This window comes from Dermacentor variabilis, chromosome 8 (assembly GCF_050947875.1).
Source record: "Dermacentor variabilis isolate Ectoservices chromosome 8, ASM5094787v1, whole genome shotgun sequence".
NCBI classification, from domain to species: domain Eukaryota; kingdom Metazoa; phylum Arthropoda; class Arachnida; order Ixodida; family Ixodidae; genus Dermacentor; species Dermacentor variabilis.
The window spans coordinates 137,136,882-137,161,270 of NC_134575.1; the positions used below are offsets into that span (position 1 = coordinate 137,136,882).

Consider the following 24,389-nt stretch of genomic DNA (forward strand, 5'->3'; position numbering starts at 1 on the left):
GAATGCTCAAGAGATTTTATTATTGGAAGAAACATTTTGCAGTCGAACGGGGCAGTAATCAAAATGCAGGGATCTTGCGTGTAGTTCTCAACGAAGCACGCCATCGTGATGTTCCAGTGTAAAGAACAATTTGATGCGCTTCGGATTATAGACGACGACTTCACGATACCCCCAAGATCCAGCATAGGTGTCGCCGTAAGAAGCACCATATTAAGCGGCTATGCAGGAATAGCACACAGTTACACTGGGCACTTGCCCGAAAAAAGGAATCTGTATGGCAAGGGGTCTTGTTCGGCTGCGTGACGGGTATTCGAATGTCTTTGTGACTAATTTTGAAAGTCAAGTCCAGCATGTTGCGAAGGAAAACATCATTGCCTGCCTTGACGATTACGTAGAGATTTTGGATTTGAGCCCTTCCGATGCTGCACTACTCAATTCTGACAACGTAGAATTGCATCCATCGCATTCATCGACATAGAAGCAGTGCTATTGCCGAACTAGAAGCAGCAAATAGAGAACCTTATCCGAGAATTCGCCTCGTGTTTTTGAAGAATATCAAAACTCCAGAGAACATCCATCGCCAAACACCATATCATTGTCGACGAAGCTGCGAGGCCCTTTTTCCAGCATCCCTACCGAGTGTCACCGAAGGAGAGTGAGATCATCAGCAAACAAGTCGAAGAAATTCTTGGAGACCGTAATTCAACGATCGACCATACCGGGGGCTTCACCTGTGGTGCTGGTGAAGAAAAAGGATCATACCTTGCGCTTCTGCATTGATTATAGAAAGCTGAACATCATCACAAAGCGGGATGTTTATCCACTTCCGAGGATCGATAACACCCTTGATAGACTACGGGATGCGGAATTCTTTCCCTCTCTCGACCTCATAATCGGATACTGGCAAATAGAAGTGGACGAAAGAGATCGCGAGAAGACAGCATTCGTCACACCAGACGGGCTATACGAATTCAAGGTACTTCCGTTCGGCATCTGCTCTGCACCAGCCACCTTTCATTCGATGATGCGCACTGCGCTCTCCGGGTCAAAGTGGCCGTCCTGTCTTGTTTATTTTGGTGATTTCATGATTTGGTTTCTACCACCTTTGATCAGCATGTGAAACGACAGCGGACTGTGCTCAAAGCTGTTAGTTCAGCAGGGCTGTTGATGAAGCCACAAAAATGCCACTTCGGCTTCCGTGAGCTCCTTTTCTACGGCCATGTGATTAGTTTTGAAGGCATCCGTCCTAAATTTGAGAAGACCGCAGCAGTAGAAAAGTTTCCCAGACCAAGTTTTAAAAAGCCTACTAGGCGCTTCTTCGAATTTTGTGCCTATCACAGACGTTTCGTCAAAAATGTTTCCAAGATTGCCGAGCCGTTAACGCGACTGCCTAAAGATGATGTACCTTTCATCTGGCTAAATGAACAGGAAGGTGCATTCAATGAGCTACGACGGCGACTTAAAAATCACCCGGTTCTTGCGCACTTTGATGACGAAGTGGAAACAGACATCCAAACAGACGCCAGCAACTTAGGACTTGGTGCCGTCCTCGTTCAATGGCAAAACGGAGAGGAAAGAGTGATTGCATACGCTAGCTTCACTCTTTCTAGCGCTGAAACTAACTATTCAGCAACGGAAAAAAGAATGACTCGCAGTAATATGGGCCATTGGAAAATTGCGACCATACTTATACGGTAGACCGTTCGGAGCAATCAGCGACCATCACTCATTGTGCTTGCTTGCAAACCTGAAGGATCCTTCTGGGCGACTTGCTAGATGGAGTCCGAGGCTGTAGGAATACGACATAATGATCATGTACAAGTCTGGTCGCAAGCACAGTGACTCGTGATTGCTTAACATGTACACTGGTCTAATCTGCTCCTGTGCAAGGTGGACACGACTTTCCGTTTCTTAGAGCAGTGACCGCATCTGAGATGGCCAAAGACCAACAGTCCGGCGCCGAGTAGCTCCTACTTATCGGGCACCTGGAGGAACATCCCGTCCATGTTGCGTGAGTTTTCAGCCGGGCATTGTCATCGTATGTGATGAGAAATGGCGTCTTGTACAAAAGAAATTTCAGCGCAGAACAGAGGAATTCGTATTCGTCGTTCCTTCACCCTTGAGATTCGAAATCTTGGAAGCCTGTCACGATGACCCATCGGCAGGACCCCTCGGAGTGAAGTAGAAGGTTTGCCTGAATTGATGCCAAGTGCTATTGGCCAAAGCTATTGAATTCAGCATGTCCTACAGACATGTCGGGATTGCCAAAGACGCAAAACGTCTCCATTAAAACCCGCAGGCCTCCTTCAGCCAATACAACCCTAAGAAGCCCAATTCGAACAAGTAGGAATGGACTTGCTCGGGCCATTTTCGACATCGTCATCAGGGAAACAATGAATTGTAGTAGCGACAGATTACATAACCCGATATGCCGAGACATCTTTAATCAGTGCAATGGCCATTGATGTGGCTCAATTCTGTGGCACCGACGTAGTACTACGACACCATGGCCCTGCAATTGTTATCACGGACAGAGCACCTGCGTTCACAGCTGATTTGACGCAATCCATTATGAAACTGACTCATACCAGCCATAGCAAAACAACTGCCTATCACCCCCAAACAAATGGGCTAAGCGAGGCATTGAACAGAACGCTGACAAATATGTTGTCAATTTACGTAAACTTAAAGCAACCTACACGGAACAAAATACTACCCTCTGCAACACACGCTTACAATACCGCATTGCAAGAGATCACTCACGTAACGCCATTCAAGCTTGTTTTTGTCCGAACACTTACCACAACCTTGGACGCAATGCTGCCTGTCAGCGACAGCGTAGAACAGAACCCTTACCTCAGCGACTTTACACATATGGTCGAAGAAGTACGTCAGCTGGCGCGACATCACATTCAATAAAGGCAGCGCATTGACGTGGACCGATACAACTTACGGCCAAGTTGAGTATCCACCAGGTGACAGAGTATGTGTGTGGATTCCCGTGCGGTCACGTGGCCTGCCCGAAAAGCTTTTGCGCCGTTATTTCGGCCCTTACCAAGTACTTCGCCGCAGGAGTCCCTTAAACAACGAAGTAACACCTGAAGGACAAGTGAGCTCCTCACGATGCCGATGTCGCACAGAAACTGTGCATGTGGTCACAATGAAGGCATGTTATGAAAGGCAGTGAATATTCTACGAAGCACATCTATTCCGTACCATATAACACTTTAGTATGGACAACAGCTTGTCAACAAATTCATCGCTTTACTCATCGGCTTCATGCGTTCTTGGAGGGCGGATAATGATTCAAGGCAGAAACTATTTTTAAGAACGCGCCCAGGTTCATGCGCCCTCCAAGATGACAACGGCGAATTGCCGAAAAAGACGAAGACCTAATGGCACGTGCACTCGCCACACGCACTCGCATTGTAGGTGACTGTTGTCGGGGAGTACAAGGAGAGAAGAGTTGAAGTGACGCTCTAGAGAGAAAGAGATCAGGGAATTTCTAACTTCTGTTCAGAGCGTGGCAGTCATCTTTTTATTTACTCCCCGGACACACGTTAGCTCAATATAAATAGTTGTGTCTGAACTCCTTGAACTGTTCGTTGCAATATACTCGTTCAATTTGATGTTTACAATTTGTTTTTCTTTTTTCCTCGATGGGTAGGACCACGAGTATACGGCATTCTCCCCATAATAATTCACACAGCGCAGATAGTCAGTTTTCAGAGGTGTGTTCGTGTGCACTGCATTTTGCACCAATTTGGTGGCCTCGCAGTTCTGTGATCTATGGCCGAATTTCTTGCAGTTAAAACATCGCAAATTGTTTGACCCGGAGCTTGACACACCCGGCCTGGATTGCCTCGGGCAGCATACTTGAGCGGAATGTGACAATAAGATGCTTTGCCTGTATTTTTTCCGTCCCGTTTAATTGTATTTCGTTTCCTATGATGACATTACGCTCCTTCCAGTCTTCGAAAAGTTCGCCCTCAGTCAACTCCATCAGATCGTCATTAGAAATGACGCCATAGATAGTGCTTATAATTCGGTGTGGGGTCGCGGTAACTGGAATATTCCGAAAAGAGACAAGGTTCTGCAGCTTTTCATACTGTCTTTGCCCTGCAGTACCAAGAGAAGTTAGCCACTAGCTAACATGGTAGCTTTGTAACCTGGGCATATATAATCAGCTAGACATTCTGCAGCAACGAAAGATACGATGACTCACAATGCCTTTTCTGGTTCTTGAGAGTGTAACTACTTGATACCTGGGAAAGCTTTCTCGATGATGGAGTCAGGGAAAAGAACTATTAATAAAGAATCTTCAGTTTGAAACTGCAAGGCTTGCCATCCAAAACAGAGCCCAGCAAGGGGCCGCCGTAGAAAGTGTCACACAGGTTCTGCAAGCGCCAGCTGTACGTCACCTTTATAATAAAGGATGGTATAGCCAAGGTTAACCCTCACTGCTCAGAAAATCGCAGTAAAAGGAAGTGGCTAGAAAACAGAATAGATTGGAAGTGAGGCAGAAAGACGAAGACAGGAAGACAGCAACTGTTCACTGCCCGTTTGCTCCCCATGTGTCACTCTGGAGGTGCCATCTTTGTAAAGCCGAAGTAAAAGAGGTGTAGCCCCTGCCAGAGGGGAGGAAGGAGGGGTGGCTTAAACGTCCCAGCACCCTGCATCAGCTCAACTCCCGGGATCTCCTTTTCCCCAGACAAGGCTATGCTGCACACGGCTACACGCGGGAAGGTCCAACCATCATTTTAACGGGTACGTGGTGTCGCAAGACACCAAACGCCTGCTGACGCAGGTGACTCTGCGGCACTGCGCATTCTTTCACAAATACTCATAACTGCTATTTCTTTCTACACTCCATCAAAGTGATAGGGTTATACTTAAGTACATGTCGTCATTATCGCTTGTAATGTCAAGTGCGATAATACCATTTTAGTACGGCGACTTATATTGATGACCAAATCATGTACCGGTTTGTAACAGATCCATAAGCAACTCCAAAAATAATTTGTGATAAGAGCGAGGAATGTTCCGGCAGAACCCATCTCACGACGAATGTCGACGTTAGGGCGATTAGCATTGAAACGTTGTAGCCACACATCACAATGTCCCCGCGAACATTCGTCTGTATAAGGTGCGTACTTAGCATGGCTCCTTTTTAGCGTTTTCCTCTTAACACGCTGTTCTGGCTCTCTGAGGCGTGTATACCGACTAAATCTCGTTTTCCTTTAGCTTCACCGGACAGGAATTGGCGGTGAATGATTTCGTTCTCTCCGTGCACATTTCCCAGATCCGAGCGAGTTTTTGTGCTAGAATTTCACAATAGAGCGTGGCCCGACCAGGCAAAGGTGGCTTAAATCGTTTTACTTACCTTATCTCCTACATGGTAAGTAACCTTTCGTGATACAGTTGTGGCAGTGCCCGAATGGTATGTACAATGCATGCACTTGATCATCGAGCCCAAATTAAAATGACTTGATATTCCAAACAGATATAACTTGTTGGGGAACCAGAATATCTGCGTGAGTACAAAAGCACACTTCAAGTAAGCATAAGTAATTCAATGGTATTGCTTGTGCACATCAGCCATAGAAAACAAGACATGTTTCGAAGTCAAATTGCTCATCATCATCATCATCATCATCATCATCCTGGTTACCCCCACAGCAGGGCAAAGGCCTCTCCCATATTTCTCCAACAGCCCCGGTCATGTACTAATTGTGGCCATGTCGTCCCTGCAAACTTCTTAATCGCATCCGCACACCTAACTTTCTGCCGCCCCCTGCTACGCTTCCCTTCCATTGGAATCCAGTCCGTAACCCTTAATGACCAACGGTTATCTTCCATCCTCATTACATGTCCTGCCCATGCCCATTTGTTTTTCTTGATTTCAACTAAGATGTTATTAACTCGCGTTTGTTCCCTCACCCAATCTGCTCTTTTCTTATCCCTTAACGTTACACGTATCATTCTTCTTTCCATAGCTCGTTGCGTCGTCCTCAATTTGAGTAGAGCCCTTTTCGTAGGCCTCCAGGCTTCTGCCCCGTAGGTGAGTACCGGTAAGACACAGCTGTTATATACATTTCTCTTGAGGGATAATGGCAACCTGCTGTTCATGATCTGAGAATGCCTGCCAAACGCAGCCCAGCTCATTCTTATTCTTCGGATTATTTCCGTCTCATGATCCGGATCCGCAGTCACTACCTGCCCTAAGTAGATGTATTCCCTTACGACTTCCAGTGCCCCGCTGCCTATTGTAAATTGCTGTTCTCTTCCGAGACTGTTAAACATTACTTTAGTTTTCTGCAGATTACTTTTTAGACCCACTCTTCTGCTTTGGTTTTCCAGGTCAGTGAGCATGCATTGCAGTTGGTCCCCTGAGTTACTAAGCAAGGCAATATCATCAGCGAATCGCAAGTTACTAAGGTATTCTCCATTAACTTTTATCGCCATTTCTTCCCAATCCAGGTCTCTGAATACCTCCTGTAAACGCGCTGTGAATAGCATTGGAGAGATCGTATCTCCCTGCCTGACGCCTTTCTTTATTGGGATTTTGTTGCTTTCTTTATGGAGGACTCTGGTGGCTGTGGAGCCGCTATAGATATCTTCCAGTATTTTTACATAGGGCTCGTCTACACCCTGATTCCGTAATGCCTCCATGACTGCTGAGGTATCGACAGAATCAAATGCTTTCTCGTAATCAATGAAAGCTATATATACGGGTTGGTTATATTCCGCACTCTTCTCTATCACCTGATTGATAGTGTGAATATGATCTATTGTTGAGTAGCCTTTACGGAATCCTGCATGGTCCTTTGCTTGGCAGAAGTCTAAGGTGTTCCTGATTCTATTTGCGATTACCTTAGTAAATAGTTTGTAGGCAACGGACAGTATGCTGATCGGTCTATAATTTTTCAAGTCTTTGGCATCCTATTTCTTATGGATTAGGATTATGTTAGCGTTTTTCCAAGATTCCGGTACGCTCGACGTCATGAGGCATTGCGTATACAGGGTGGCCAGTTTCTCTAGAACAATCTGCCCACCATGCTTCAACAAATCTGCTGTTACCTGATTCTCCCCAGCTGCCTTCCCCTTTTAGCATATCTCCCAAGGCTTTCTTTACTTCTTCCGGCGTTACCTGTGGGATCTCGAATTCCTCTAGACTATTTTCTCTTCCATTATCGTCGTGGGTGCCACTGGTACTGTATAAATCTTCTTTCGTCTATTTTTAAAAAGCCAGCGAATTCGCACTGTATTGCATGATTTCCTTGCTGTATTGTGTGCAATCATTTCCCGTACTAGTTTGCCCATTGTCGCACTTTACCTTAGTTTACATATTCAAATCCTATTGTGTGTTGTCTCATAAGATGCATTGAAATAGACTGTAGCAACATCATAATTACTTCATATAAATTAGGTGCTAAAAGGCAAAGTACGCATATAATTAGGCTAATTTGAACGTCATCAATATCGCGCGCTTTGCTGTTCTTAAGACCCATAAAAAGTTTAATACACTTCCGCGTGAGTTGTTGGTTTAAGAAATGCAGATTTCACTTTTGGTGCACCCATAAATTGCAATATAGTGCGCTTATCCGCAGCTGGTGTGCTACTTGAGACAAGAGCAGTGAAATACCTGAAAAAAATATTTGCGGGGACTCCACCCTACGTACTTTATTGCGCATTACGAGCTCTAATTCCTTACCTTGGCTATAACCCGAATTTAGTAAACAGTTCCTTTCCAGCCCTAGGATATCGTTACGAGTGCTTGTTCCTTGAAACAAATTTCGAAATTAATAATTTTATTACGCAAGGTTTTGTTTAAAGAGTTTCTAAATTGCTTGAATTCAGCCAAATCATTGCTTTATCTACTTTTCATATATCTGAAATATAAAGCATTCTTTTTACGAATCATTTCATGGCATTCCTTTGTCATCCATGGCTCTCGGATTTTCTTTGCGATGCTCGCAAAGCCTTAAGGAACTGTGATAAGAGTTTTTTTAAAGATACATCAAGATATCGTAAGCTTTCTCAGCATTTGTGCAGCCATACAATGTACTTGAGCTGCAGTGTACTCAGACCTTGCAATTTGATGTCCAAATTGCTCCAAAGAATTAGGATTGATTTGCTGTGTGTGGTAGGACTCGGGGCGACATGCTTTTGGCCATCCAGACACCTTATTTTTTTGGAATATATATATATATATATATATATATATATATATATATATATATATATATATATGTTCGGAAGTGAACCCTGTTTTATGCTGTCCTATCTTCATTTGTAATAAATATGTCGAGAAGGCTTTCAGAGGGAATGGTAAGGAATCTTAACATGGGTCGGTTCATTTAAGGTGCACAGACTCTGCACCTTCAACAATGCAAACAAAAGAACTAAGCAATCACTGGAACGAGTGACGTTGCATTACTTTGTAAAAATTGATGTTAAAGTCCGCACGTAGTACGACACACCACCTATATGCGCTTCTAAAGTTAACAGTTTTTCTAAGACGCTGAAGTTCTCAACACAACCATCAGGTGGGCGATAAAGAACATCATGGATAAGCCTATCTTGGATTAAAGCTAAAGCTTCACAATCTGTTGTAATATTGTAAAGTGAGTGACCAACCTTGAAGAAGGTTTCTCCAAGATCAATTGCGATACTCCACCCCCTTGTCGGGAATATCCATTCAAGTAGTAACTATTGTAGCCACGTAATCTGACCGTTTCATCTTCACATTTGTACCAGGTTTCCGCAATCATAATAACGTCACAATGGCAGGAAAATTCTTGTAGAAGTGTAGCGAGCTCCTCGTACTTGTTGCATGTCGATAGCACATTGCAGTGGAAAAATATCAAGTGTACACCATACGTAGTTTTGATAGGCGATATCTTTTGGTGACTTCAGGTAAAAAAAATTCAATTATGGTCTTTTACGTGCCAAAACAACTTTCTGATTATGAGGCACGCCGTAGTGGGGGACTCCGGAAATTTCGACCACCTGGGGTTCTTTAACGGGCACCTAAATGTAAGTGCATGGGTGTTTTTGCCCTTATCGAAACACGGCCGCCGTGGCCGGCATTCGATCCCGCGACCTCGTGCTCAGCAGCCCAACACCATAGCCACTGAGCAACCACGGCGAGTATGTCAGAAAAGAATAGCAGTAAACGAAAACGAGCAGCGGCAGCGGCTGCGGCGGCGGCCTGGCGACGCCCACTGCAGGGCAAAGGCCTCTCCCATAGTTCTGCGACTACCCCGGTCTTGTGCTAATTGTGGCCATGTTGGCCCTGCAAAACTTCTTAATCTCATTCGTCCACCTAACTTTCTGCTGCCCCCTGCTACGCTTCCCTTCTCTTGGAATCCAGTCCGTAACACTTAATGACCATCGGTTGACCAGAGGCGGCAGCGGCGGTAGAAACGGTGGCGGCGCTGGCGGCGGCATGGCGATGCCCACTGCAAGGCAAAGGCCTCTCCCATAATTCTCCAACAACCCCGGTCTTGCGCTAATTGTGGCCATGTTGTCCATGCAAACTTCTTAATCTCATCCGTCCACCTAACTTTCTGCTGCCCCGTGCTACGCTTCCCTTCTCGTGGAATCTATTCCATAACCCTTAATGACCATCGGTTATTTTCCCTCCTCGTTACATGCCCTGCCCATTCCCATTTCTTTTTCTTGATTTCAACTAAGATGTCATTAACTCGCGTTCTCTTCCTCACGGAAACTGCTCTCTTCTTATCCCTTAGCGTTAAACCTATCATTCTTCTTTCCATACGTCGTTACGTCGTCCTCAAGTTAAGTAGAACCCTTTTCGTAAGCCTCCAGGATTCTGCCCTGTAGGTGGGTACTGGTAAGACACCGCTGTATTACAATTTTCTCTTGAGGAATAATGGCAACCTGCCATTCATGATCTGATAATACTTGCCAAACGCACCCCTGCCCATACGTATTCTGATTATTTCAGTCTCATGATCTAGATCCGCGGTCACAACCTGCCCTAAGTAGGTGTATTCCGTTATCACTTCCAGTGCCTCGCTACCTTTCGTAAACTGCCCTTCTCTTCCGAGACTTTTAAACATTTCTTTAGTTTCCTGCGGATTAATTTTTATACCCACTCGTCTACTTTGCCTGTCCAGGTCAGTGAACATCCTATGCAATTGGTCCCCTGAGTTACTAGGCAAGGCAATATCATCAGCGAATCGCAAGTTACTAACGTAGTCTTTATTAACTCTTATCCCCAATTCTTCCCAATCCGGGTATCTGAATACCACCTGTAAACACGCTGTGGGTAGCATTTGAGAGAACTTATCTCCCTGCCTGACGCCCTTCTTTTTTGGAATTTCGTGCTTTCTTTATTGCGCCCTACGGTGGCTGTGGAGCAGCTATAGATATTTTCACTATTTTTAAATACGGCTCGTCTACACACTGATTCCGTAATGCCTGCATGACTGCTGAAATTTCGACTGAATCAAACGCTTGCTCGTAATCAATGTAAGCTATATATAAGGGTTGGTTATATTTCGCACAATTCTCTATCACAATGACTGATAGTGTGAATAGGGCCTCTTGTTGAGTAGCGTTAATGAAATCCTGCCTGGTCTTTTGGTTTACGGAAGTCTAAGGTGTCCCTGATTCTACTTGCGATTACCTTAGTAAATACTTTGTTGGCAACGGGCAGTAAGCTGATCGGTCTATAATTTTTCAAGCCATTGGTGTCCCCTTCTTTATGGATTAAGATAAAGCTAGGTCTCTTCCAAGATTCGGGTATGCTCGAGGTCATTAGGCATCACGTATACTGGGTGGCTAGTTTTTCCAGAACAATCTGCCCACCATCCTTCAACAAATCTGCTGTTACATGATCCTCCCCAGCTGTCTTGCCCCTTTGCATAGCTCCCGAGGCTTTCTTTACTTCTTCCCGCGTTACTTGTGGGATGTCAAATTCCTGTAGACTATTCCTTCTTCCATTATCGTCTTTGGTGCCACTGGGTGGCGCCGGATTAAAGCCTCCGGTTTGCTACTCTGCACTAAGGGAAGGAAAAGGGGAAGTACAGATGGCCAGAAGAGCGGGGGGAAAATAAAAGCGTAAAAACGGACGGGATCATTATATTATTTTTAATAGGCCATTGTCGCGTAAAATGGTCAACAAAGCCTTGACCAACATCGCTGTGGCGACAGTTCATGTCGGCATTCCAGGACTGTCTGTTCTGAAACTGGCCTGTCGTCAAGGCTGCCAACAGGGCCGTTAGCGACAGCCGGTGCACGCTGTATCGAGGACAGTGGTGCAGTACGTATTCTACAGTCTCCTTGCTGCCGCGATGACTGGAAGCCGCGCTCTCAACAACACCGACTAGGAAGAGAAAAGATCTTGTGAAAGCGACGCCAAACCTCAGTCGGAAAAGTACTGTTGTCTTTAGTCAAGAGAGTCCTGATGGGGATCAAAGTCGAAGGGATGGGTACAGTCGGTGCAGACTTGTGTGCTTCAAGCTTGGTGTGTTGCATGAAGGGCTTTGGCTCCATTTGCAAACACAAACATTGTCATTGCTGCGTCTGTTCTCGAGAATGCTATGGAGTCTTGCAAGCCCTCCTCATGTGCAGATCGTGCTGCTGCACTGGCATGTTCTTTGCCCATTATGCCACAGTGGCTTGGAATCTACTGTAACTTATTGTTCTGTGCTTGTTCGATGAGGTCTTGAAGCAACAGTCTAATTTCTAGAACTAGTTGTTTGTGGGGTCTACGGAGTAAGGCAGAAACCAAACAATGAAGAGCAGCCTTACAGTAACTGAACATGCTTCATGCCTTGGGCAGTTCATCAGAAAATACGCGAAGTGTACAATGAATAGCAGAAAATTACGCAGCATTTGATGCAGTCTGGTGAGATACTAGAATCATTACGGTGGATGTTTCTTCAGAAAAAATCACCGGTCGTAGAGATCAATTCACCGTGGTTGAAATGTCAGTATATAGATGGTTATACTCGTTGTATGTCTCGTACAGAAAGTGCAGTGAGAGCTGCTTGAGCGCTGGAGACGAGAGCTGTGGTTCTTTCCTATTTTTGGTACCATTAGTCAAACTTATGCTTAGGCAATGTACAATCGGGTAAATGGAACTCTCATTGGAGCTGTATAACCTGATGGAATGTATGCACGACAAGACAGGATTGCCTGAGAAAAGGAGGCGCGTGGTCCATCCTCTGGAAGTGAGACCAGAGTATGGGCAGGGAGTCGAGCAAGATGTATTACGTCTAGTGTGAGTGCTTCCATCATTATATGGGTCTTCGGCTGGGTAATTGCTTCAGCTGTTGACGAGGCTCGCGGATATCTAAGACACACTCTACGTGCCTGGGCATGGAGGCTTTAGAGTATAGGAATTTTAGTTATGCTGTGCTTGCTCAGCCCCTGCAAGCTGTATCACAAATGGCCGAGAAAGAGCGTCCTGTATAGTTGCATCAATGCATATACTGAAGTACCCCAAACTTTTTCACCAAGAAACTTTGCACAGATTAAAAAACAACCGTCAGGCGCTTCTTTAGGTAGGCCACATGAGTGCTCGAGCAGAAGTCACGATCTATGAGTACGCCTAAAAACAGGTGCGTCCTGACATAAGGCGTGCTTTGAGCGTCGATAGGGACATCGTATGATTTCATTGGCTTTCGGCCAAAAGCGGCGAATGAGAATCTTTCTGGCGTGACGTTGAGGTCTTGTTCATCTAGGAACGTCGATGTTAAGGTTGCATCTTTTTGAAGCCTTGCGCATACCTGCGGCCGTGTCACGCAGATTTCATCGTCATACATTGAACCTTTGACCGCCTTCGGCAGTCATTCCACGACACCAATGAGTCCAAGGTTGAAGAGCGTTGGATTCAAGACACTACTTTCCGGAACTCCATGATGCTTATAATATTACGAGGTAGGACCAGCTTCAGTGTTAACAAATAAACTCCGTCTATGTAAATGACTGCGTGTCCAACGATATAATTGACCGCCTAGGCCTACCGACTTCAATGCTTCCAGTATGGCATCATGAAGAACGTTGTTTATCTGGGAACATTGCGACAGATAATCTCTTGCACGTCTTTTGATTTTTAACATAGGTTACCAGATCGGTAACGCTGTCGATTGAACATAGGTCACCTTTTTTAGGCTTCCTCCGTTCCTGGGAGCCTGTTCAATTCTATCCATATTATAGTTGCTGATGTCCGCTGTCTTACGCTTGTTGATTAACTTAGAAAGTTCTGCCAGTTCTATTCTAGCTGTAGGGTTAGAGGCTTTCATACATTGGCGTTTCTTGATCATATCTTTCGTCTCCCGCGATAGCTTACTGGTTTCCTGTCTAACGGCGTTACCACCGACTTCTATTGCGCACTCCTTAATGATGCCCATGAGATTGTCGTTCATTGCTGCAACACTAAGGTCCTCTTCCTGAGTTAAAGCCGAGTACCTGTTCTGTAGCTTGATCCGGAATTCCTCATGTTTCCCTCTTACCGCTAACTCATTGTTGGCTTCTTGTGTACCAGTTTCTTCCGTTCCCTCCTCAAGTCTAGGCTAATTCGAGTTCTTACCATCCTATGGTCACTGCAGCATACCTTGCCGAGCACGTCTACATCTTGTATGATGCCAGGGTTCGCGCAGAGTATGAAGCCTATTTCATTTCTAGTCTCACCCTTCGGGCTCCTCCACGTTCACTTTCAACTATCCCGCTTGCAGAAAAAGGTATTCATTATCCGCATATTATTCTGTTCTGCAAACTCTACTAATAACACTCCTCTGCTATTCCTAGAGCCTATGCCATATTCCCCCACTGACTTGTCTCCAGCCTGCTTCTTGCCTACCCTGGCATTGAAGTCGCCCAGCAGTATAGTGTACTTTGTTTTTACTTTACCCATCGCCGATTCCACGTTTTCATAAAAGCTTTCGACTTCCTGGTCATCATGACTGCATGTAGGGGCATAGACATGTACCACCTTCAATTTGTACCTCTTATTAAGTTTCACAACAAGACCTGCCACCCTCTCGTTAATGCTGTAGAATTCCTGTATGTTACCAGCTATTTCCTTATTAATCAGGAATCCGACTCCTAGTTCTCGTCTCTCCGCTAAGCCCCGGTAGCACAGTACGTGCCCGCTTTTTAGCACTGTATATGCTTCTTTTGTTCTCCTAACCTCACTGAGCCCTATTATATCCCATTTACTGCCCTCTAATTCCTCCAATAACACTGCTAGACTCGCCTCACTAGATAACGTTCTAACTTTAAACGTTACCAGGTTCAGATTCCAATGGCGGCCTGTCCGGAGCCAGGTATTCTTAGCACCCTCTGCAGCGTCACAGATCTGACCGCCGCCTTGGTCAGTTGCTTCGCGGCTGCTGGGGACTGAGGGCCGGGGTTTGATTGTTGTATTCATATAGGAGGTTGTGGCCAAGTACTGCACCAGGGTGGCCAATGCTGCTCTGGTGAGAGAGTGCGTTTCCGGTTCCGGTCACCGGGATCAGGCCGCACTCCAGGCCTGTTTGTGCAATTTTCTCAACACGCGGTATTCTCCGGTGGAGAAACGCGCGGCACCGGGATTTGAACCACTGTCCTCTTGCACGGGAGACGGATACTCTACCGTCCCCGCAGGAGTTAAATTTAAAAAATTAAATTATGGGGTTTTAAGTGACAAAACCACTTTCTGACTATGAGGCACGCCGTAGTGGAGGACTCCGGAAATTTAGACCACCTGGGGTTCTTTAACGTGCACCTAATTCTAATTACACGGGTGTTTTCGCATTTCGCCCCCATCGAAATGCGGCCGCCGTGGCCAGGATCCGATCCCGCGACCTCGTGCTCAGCAGTCTAACACCATAGCCACTGAGCAACCACAGCGGGTACCGCACGAGTTGTACGCCTTATTTAACCTACAGTGGTGCCCTATTTGATCAATCAAGGTGGACCAATCTGAGCTCGGTTATACCGCACGCATGGCACTCGGCTAGAGAACCTGGTATTTATGACCTGCACATGTGTGGCCATACATAATTAAGGATATATATAGTTTTTTAGGAGGGTTCCCGTACAGTGATCAAATAAAGGAAAAGACATTAAAACGAAAGAAAAAAAGAAAAAAAGGGGAGAAATAAAATAAGGAACATAAGAGGGTGATTTGAACTCGTCACCCTTGGATGTTGCCCGTAATGATATCTCAGTCGGTTGGTTCGTCAAGCCAACGGTTACTTTCAAGCGCCATAGCTCCTGCTCCGAGCCTCATACTTACGTGCAAAGGGACTGACGTTGTCTGCGAAAGTCCGAGTGGTTGGAAGGCATACTTTCTTGGAAAAAATTGGCCGCCCGAGGAGAACAGCGAACTCGAGCGGCTTTAGAGACTAGGAAAACTGCCTTAAAATATTTAGACTTGAGGGGAAAGCTTCGTTAACAAACAATAACACGGCAATCAGCACTCGAATACGACGAGAGAAATAATTGAGACGTGGAAAATTCCCTTGAAATAAATATGGTTTGCGGGACAAATGCTTGTAAGTATTGTACCTCTTAAAAGATGAGGGGGGAAGTATGCGCTCACCGAGAGGGCATCGTCCGCACGAGACCACCACCAGGCGCCTTACTGAGACGTGGAGAGCTCTGCGGCCGGAACAAAGCCCCCCTTCTCCGCCGGCCAAGCGGGGAAAACGCTCTTTTCGATCGCTCAAGGTTGCGCGGACATAGTATAACTCTAGCGTCTAGGAAAAGCCTAAACAGGTGCGAGGGCGGCATGCATAGCGTGGGAAGCTAGCCGCCAGAATAACTATCTCAAGGACTGCGGCTGACGAGGGCGAAATACCTTCGTGTAATTATAATAACCCTAATAGAACTACTTTCGAAAAAAAAGGAAACGGCCCAGAAGGCTATACTACGAGAGCTATGACTGATAATTTGCTATATATATATGTATTCATCTCATCTATGGGATCGCATGCGCGCGCTGCTGCTTTGTCTCTGCGTGTAGTAGTTAAGAGAGCCAGTTTAAGGGCGGAGAAGAAAGAAGGAAAGGAAAGCAAAATTGCAGCACCGTGGTTTTAAAGCGCACCCGTGGTAGAGAAACGGAAGGCGATATAAGCGTGCGTGGCTATGATACGCACCACGACAAACTGCCTTAAAATATTTAGACTTGAGAGAAAGCTTAGTTAACAAACGATAGCACAGCAATCAGCACTCGAATATAATTATAACCCTAATAATAATTGTAAATATTCATCTTATCTATGGGATCTAATGCGCGCATTGTTGTTTTGTCTCTGCGTGTAGTAGTTAAGAGAGCCAGTTTAAGGGCGGAAAAGAAGGAAGGAAAGTCTCTGAAGCAAAATTGCAGCGCCTTTGTTTTAAAGCACAACCGTGGTAGAGAAGCGGAAGGCGATATAAGCGTGCGTGGCTATGATACGCACACGACAAACTGCCTTAATATATTTAGACTTGAGAGAAAGCTTCGTTAACAAACGATAGCACAGCAATCAGCACTCGAATATAGTTATAACCCTAATAATAATTGTAAATATTCATCTCATCTATGGGATCTAATGCGCGCGTTGTTGCTTTGTCTCTGCGTGTAGTAGTTAAGAGAGCCAGTTTAAGGGCAGAGAAGAAGGAAGGAAAGGAAAGCAAAAAATGCAGCGCCGTGGTTTTAAAGCGCACCCGTGGTAGAGAAACGGAAGGCGATATAAGCGTGCGTGGCTATGATACGCACACGACAAACTGCCTTAAAATATTTAGACTTGAGGGGAAAGCTTCGTTAACAAACAATAACACGGCAATCAGCACTCGAATACGACGAGAGAAATTATTGAGACGTGGAAAATTCCCTTGAAATAAATATGGTTTGCGAGACAAATGCTTGTAAGTATTGTACCTCTTAAAAGATGAGGGGGGAAGTATGCGCTCACCGAGAGGGCTCACCGCGCGGACATAGTATAACTCTAGCGTCTAGGAAAAGCTTAAACAGGTGCGAGGGCGGCACGCATAGCGTGGGAAGGTAGCCGCCAGAATAACTATCTCAAGGACTGCGGCTGACGAGGGCGAAATACCTTCGTGTAATTATAATAACCCTAATAGAAACACTTTCGAAAAAAAAATAGGAAACGGCCCAGAAGGCTATACTACGAGAGCTATGACTGATAATTTGCTATATATATATGTATTCATCTCATCTATGAGATCGCATGCGCGCGCTGCTGCTTTGTCTCTGCGTGTAGTAGTTAAAAGAGCCAGTTTAAGGGCGGAGAAGAAGGAAGGAAAGGAAAGCAAAATTGCAGCACCGTGGTTTTAAAGCGCACCCATGCAATTACTGCATTCTAAATACACACACAGACGTGGTAACGAATGCATCACGTTATTTTATTTGCAATGTAAGCGTGAAGTTGTATATCACAGTTATGATGCCGCACGAAATGGCCCAACCAATATGCGCGTTGATATTACCTTGCCCTACTTCACCTATTTTGAACCTAACTGTTTGTCTATCGTCGGAAGAGTTGCGCGTTCAAAAGGACGAAAACATAAAGTGACAAAGTAGACGGAAAGAGGGCTCTTTCCGTCTACTACGTTTTTCCCTTGTGTTGGCCCTTTCGTACGCGCAACTCTTCTTAACAGAGCCATGCGCCCACTCGTCCAGCAAGACATTCTCCTAAACTATCGATCTAGCTATCCCCTTACGCTAACTTAGCGATTGAAGTGGTCTACGTGCTTCGACCATAAGGTATTTGCTGCTGGTTGTGTTGCTGTCATAATTTTCCGATGGGTCACACACTGTCTTCGTTATCTTACTCTTGTTATGCCTTCGTCGTCACGCCCTCTACACTGACCGAGTGATCAAATTTGTCTAATATCTTGGGCCACTAGGCTCATGGTCGTGAAGCCTTCTCGATCATTGCATCGCCGTTATTCTTGATTTATCACCCTACTCTCGTCATGCCGTCGTCGGCGCGCCATTGCCATCATGCAGTTACAGTTCATTCCTTGTCATACTGCCATCGTGGTGCCGTCATGGTCGTACAATTGTGGTAATTTCAGTTTTGTGATCTGACCCTTGTCATACATTCGTAGTCACTCCTCTACCACGAACCACTGTTTCTAGTTTTCTAATAGCTAGGGCCAGTAGCTCACGCTCGTGCTATCGTCGGGGCCGTTGCATGGTCATTTAAGACTTGTCATCCAAGTGTCATCATGACGTTGTCGTCATGCTATGGTCGTCATACAGTCATCTTGTGTTTGGTGTCACACCACATTTCTGCTATTGTGGGGATAGCATCGTGGTCACTCCAGCTTCGTCACCCAACGGTCGTCATGCTGTCGCCGTAACACGATCGTCGTCACGCAGGCTTTCTTATACAGCCATTGTCCCGCCATTGTCACTGTATGCTCGTCGGCATCCCATTGTCCTGATGCCGTTGTCGCGCCATCATCGTCATTGCGTTGTCGTATGCATTCGCTGTCGTTCCGTCGGCGTGATGCCGTCGAGGTCGTTACATCGACGATAATGTAACATCCACATCCAATTCTCGTCATGCCATCATCGTGAGCCATCGTCGTCGCACAGTTGTATTATACCGTTGTTATCATGCCATCATCGTCAGGCTGTCGTTTTCACCATCGTCATCAAATCAGAAACGTCATTATGTTGCTGTCTTTCCCTGGACATCATGCGACCTTCGTCAATGCAACGACGTCCTCGTTTGTTTTTCATTCTATTGTAATCAAGCTGCCGTCATTGAATCGTGATTATGCTGCCCTTTTCATACCGTCATCGTCATTGCATGGTCGTTAAACAAACGTTGCCACGCATCCATTTTCATACCGTCGTCGTCATGCCGCTGTGGTCGTTTCATTAACGTCATTCCAGCTTCTTCATCCGGTTGCCGTCATGCCATCATCTTCCGGCCATACTGACGTCGTAATCTCATTGTCTTCATGTCATCGTCGTCACGCTGTTGTCAATTCAAGAATCATGTTGTCATGTTGTCAAATTAAAGAATCGACGTCTCATTTTTGCCATGTCGTCGTCGTAATAGCGCCTTTTTCGTTCTATCAATATCGTCCTTTGTGATTTCATCGTCATTTCGCCGGCGTCACACAATCGTTGCCATGTTGTCAGACTTATTAGTGACCTTGGCAATCGTTGCTATAGTAAAGTGGGACCATGTCGGAGCACGTGGCATGTAGCCGAAGCAATGAAACGCTCAGAATTACCACTACACATGTTAAGTGAGCGTGACTATGGGAATATGGTCTGTCGCTACACTGCTCAAATGCTATTTGCATTGCCATCTATAGTTATCGTCAGATGGGTTATGTCATTTTTTATTGTTTTGGAATAGAAGTAGGCCTTTGATTTTCTAACCCGTAAAACCGGTCATTGCAGCACAAATAGACTTGAGCACATATCCCACGGTTCTATAAATTGTGCAGTTAGAGCGCTCTAAATAACGAACATCATAATATTCCCATCACTTAATGCAGCATTAATACGCGAGAAGAAACTGCAGGTCATACCATAGCATGGTTCCCGGCCCACATGGACGATGCAACTAACCGAGCGGGTTGCAACCCTAACGAGCGGGCCAACTGCCTGGGGCGTGAATTCACGAACCGCGCCCGAGCTAGCGGTCCGGCTCTCCCACAGGATTGCCCCTTCAAAGATAAACTTACAACCTTTCACGAAATTACGTCACATTACAGACACAGCCGGAGAAAATTCCCTCCCCCCAGCCCGAAACTGAACAGGGTTCAGGCTGTTACTTTCAGGCTTTTACAGACGAGATCGTACGTCACCCCGAGAGCGCTTAGTTGGATAGACCCGAACTTTCCGCAGTCGTGCTGCAAATGCGGTTACGCGTGCTGCTCCTTCGACAACATGCTCTGGCTGTGCCCGTACAACGCGGGCTCCGACTTTCATAACAAGTCCAAGTGGGACGCCTTGCTGAAGAGCTCGCATTTCCCAAACCAACTACAGGCCGTCCAGAGGGCCCGCGACGTCGCGGAGAGTCACCATCTCCCTGTCCCGTCGTGGGCGGAGCCACCAACTTGATCGGCGAGCCTTCGGTTCCCCCCAATCAAGTTCCTCAGGACATTCTAATAAAGTTCTTGTCACTGTCACTGTCACATAATGCAGTAACTACAGACCATATTTCTTTATTAGGTTATTTTTGCACCGCATTATTTATTTATTTATTTATTTTCAATACTGCCACTCTTAGTTGAGAGCATAGCGAGTGGGCGTTAGAAAGACAATATTGTTATTACATATAAACTTTTTGGACAAGGGATATTTTTCCACATGCTCGCTCTAGTTAGTTTTTTTCTGGTTCGTGAATTGACGTCAAACATAATTGAAATTATTCAGAAGGGGGGGACCTCTAAACCGCACTTGATGAAAGAACATTATAGCATTGAGGCTTATATCAATGCCACTGTGCCACTGTAAGAGAGACTCCTGACAGCGACTTCGCTGAATAATAAGGGAGTATACTAACGGCAGTATAATAACGGGCAATTCAGATGTCTTACGCGCCTTACTTTGCCATTGTGGACGAGACAAAATAAACTATTACACGATTATGGCGGTTTGGCGCGCATGACCCACTGAAGTTAAATTTCGCATCTCGCTCGACGTTGACAGAGGCATAGCACGTTTTTCACTCCGAGTCGCAGTGGTCGCTTTTAAGAGAGCTCACTGGTATAGCAGCTATTATCTGTAAAACCGAAGCCTGTGCTTATGAGGTCTTATAATACCTGTAGTAAGTGATCATTTACCCCTGTTTTCGCTTATACCTAAAGACCGCGACAAAGAAAAGAGAGACTCCTGACAACGATTTCGCTGAATAATAATGGGGCATACTAACGGCAGCATAATAACGGGCAATTCAGATGTCTCCACCAGGGTATACACTACGAAGAAATTGATAATGAAACAGATGTAAAGAGAGCGTTAACCTTGTTTGCGGACTTTGCTCGCCTGCTAAAATTTGGCTTTTCGCCTCACCCAGCGGCTTCTAAAAAAGGGCGCGCGAACCATGGGTTGACAAAGAATTGTACAAACGCGCTAAAAAAGAAACACGCTATGTGTCACAGTTCTATACGTACGCAGCATCCTGACCTATTCGCGATGTACTTGTACATGTTTGTTTTATATGAATGTTTTACTCAGTCCACTAAGCACAGCCTAATGGAATGCGAAGCGATTTACCCCAAGAGACACGTAGGGAATGTGCAACTTCCCGAAGTGTTTGTAGTTAAAGTAAACGGAAGGGCTTCAACCAGTTAACAGTCGAGATAAGCAAGATAAGTTTAGTATATTGGCGGGAAAAAAGCAGGATTTAGATCAATACGACTGGATTCATTACAGGCATGAGTATCAGTACAAGCTAGAGGGAGAAGTATTGAGAAAGGGAAAGCTGATTAAGTAGATATATAACAAAAATGCAAGAATGAACAGTATGAATAAGGTGCCTGTATAACTGAAGCAGGCCAGGTGACTATTTGTCATCGCTCTCTTTCAAACGTTTCAATCTCTGTTTCAATCATAATTATCGCGAATTGCACGAATGATCTTGCTCGTTATCGTGGACGTCAGAAGGGGATCCCCATTCTAAGCAATCTCCAATATTTCGGATTAATATATGTTGTCCCTCTCGCAATTTTGACGAAGACTTTCGTAATAGCGCAGCGCGCTAGGAAAGCGCAAAGCGAACTGTCTATATATTTATGTGCCTCACATGCATAACGGATTTACAGCACTATTAATACCATACCGTTCCACAAGGATCTAGTACCCGCCTGAGTACGACATGATGTATTGCTTTTTTTTGCAACAATTGTAAGTCTTTTGTAACTCGTCGACTAAAGCAGCATTGGCTGTCCAGAAGCTCGTGTTTCTTAATGACAGTATTCTTGGTTGAGAATGCGGTGAAGCTACCCATCGGCGTGGTTGTCTTTGTTAGCATATACATTTCATTAGAGTAAAGGTCGCGCGGAGAGAAATTTATGTGTTGGAATTTCGCCGTAACTGGATTTAAGAACGTGTGGTAGAGCGTCGATCATTGCGTCATCCGTCCGTATACACTTGAACTCGATCGTGAAGCGCAATGTAAATTTGTTACAATGGTAGACATAGCACATCTTTTGCATTTAACTTGGATTTACACGCATTTCCTGAATTTTAGGAGGGATATGGCGATTGCGCCGAAGCTAAGAAATACCCGTTTAATACTCTTCTAGAATAATGAAATTCCCGCATTGTACGCATATATACCTCATCTCGCTTGTTAAGCTTTTCGTGAGGGGTGTGGTTGGCAAGTTGACTCGTTACGCGAAAGTAACGCGTCTTGGCAAACCTCAATGCCTGAAAAGGGAGCTGGCGAATGCTCAATAGAAGACTGAACATACACGAAGGCTTCCAGCTCATAGTCTTTCAGGAGCTTGTGTTGAGCTGCATAAGTGGTCACTATGGATTGCAGCAGTGTGTACACATATTATATACGATGTGATGCCTACCCATCTGATGCCTGCAAATTCCCGGAGGATGGCATTTTCACAATTGACTTGCCCTTTAGCGGTTTGATATGTGGACTCTACGAGAACCATCTGCTGAGCGCAAGGCCAAAAAGCTTGTTTTGCCAAACTAGTTGCAGATATTTACAACGCAATATTATATTGAATTGTGTAAAACATTTCTATAAATAAAATACATCCATAGTAATGTGATTTCTTTCTTCAACCGGTAATTCTCTTCATCAGATGTACTTGAATAGGTTCGGCTAGGCCCTTAGTACTTCCTCTTAATAGAATATACTGAATGCGATGTGCAATGCTCAACCTTAAATAAATGCCTGTTTAGTAATACAAATGGGTAAGCTGGGCATTGCATGGAATCATAAAAGAGATGATGCTGGGGTCAACATGGCATTTGTAAAAAAAAACAAATATTGTTTTGAAATGTTGTTTTGGAAAGAATGGGGGCAAAACTGATCTTTCACGTCAGCGAGGAGCCGCGTTTTAGGACGATTTTTTTGCAATACGAGACTCGGGTTAGGTCAATGGACCTCATGGTTTCCCATTTGCGTATTGAGCTGTACTCATCCTTACACCTACGCTACAGTGAACAGAGATAGGCGCGCAAATAGGCGACATCACAATTTAAGCTATGAAGGAAGGGTTTTAATAAAAAGATTTAGATAACAATTCTTACTTCTAGGGTAGCTCTCGCTGGCTGCTGGGAGTTAGGTACCATTTGCGAGGACGTTCGTTTGCGCGTTCTCGTGTTGCCTTAAAGAAAGAGGTCGAGACCCCATACAGTCAAGGTTTAGTCAGTGACCGCTGGGCCTTGTGAGCACGCGCGCCAGTGCTCACGCCAGCCGAAGCCGTAGCCAATCCTTTTACCATCAGCCGGTGTGAGGCGCTCCCAACACATTAAGTATTTACGCAGGACTGCATGCGGCATACTTTTTTTTCTGCACACATCATTTCTTTATTGCAATAACAGACAGAAACAAATGGCTTACCGCCTCATCAAGTTTCATGTAAACTTTATCGGAGATCACGTCCAAGAGCGATGTGTTCACGTACATGAAATAAAAGAAATAGACATTGAAAAATAGATTTAGAAGTAGCATGCAAACATTTTTTGGCACAGCAGTATCAGATGCGAATAAAGTCCCTCAATGAATATGCTTGTGGAACCATTACGTGCAATGACATGAAGGAAGTGTTGCATCTTTCCAAACAACAGCTGACAACATGGCACACAAGGCTGCTTTTTCTTGTTCATTCAGACGTTTGGATCAGGGAAAAAATAAGTGTACGAGATCATTAGAATATATATAGAAATATGTCATAATTAAGCTAATCTTCGGCTTTTTTTGAACAACACTTATAAAAACACGACACCCTGATTTCTTAACATCGTGACGATGCTTCTTCCCATGGAATGATTTGCGGTATTGAAGGATGGGGCAGGCGTCTACATCCCGTGATTCCCTGGTAACGCATATAGTCAAATGTATATCCGTGCATTATAAAGAGTGGCTTGCGTAATTGAATTTTTTTTTCATGTTCAATATCTCCTGTATGTCAAGCCTACTGCATGCAGAGTCGAATGTATTTTTCACCAAGGTTTCATTATGTCCTGCTGCCTGCCACCGCTGTTAAGCGGACGCTACGCAAATATGGTACTACTAATAACATATTGGGATATAAAGCGCACATGCCAACCTAGCTGAAAACTCGCGAAAAATGCTGTAAGGAGCAGGTGCAAAGAGACTATATTTCTCTACGTGTCAGTGCAGTAGAGCCTACACGGAAGGAAAACAATGCAAGCAGCCAACTCATGGTAGGTTAAGGCAAAGTAGCCGTAATGAAAAGAG

The 24,389-nt window shown here is 45.0% G+C and overlaps 1 long non-coding RNA gene across 1 annotated transcript in view; it reads right to left on the reverse strand.

Moving 5' to 3' along the window:
* LOC142591296 (uncharacterized) overlaps positions 1–23,552 on the reverse strand; it is a 42,486-nt gene extending 18,934 nt beyond the window's left edge. The window contains exons 1-2 of the long non-coding RNA XR_012830444.1: positions 23,529–23,552; positions 5,384–5,530 (exon numbers count right to left, since the gene is read on the reverse strand). This is a non-coding gene — a long non-coding RNA (uncharacterized LOC142591296). The remainder of the gene's footprint in view (positions 1–5,383; positions 5,531–23,528) is intronic.
* Positions 23,553–24,389: the final 837 nt, after the last annotated feature.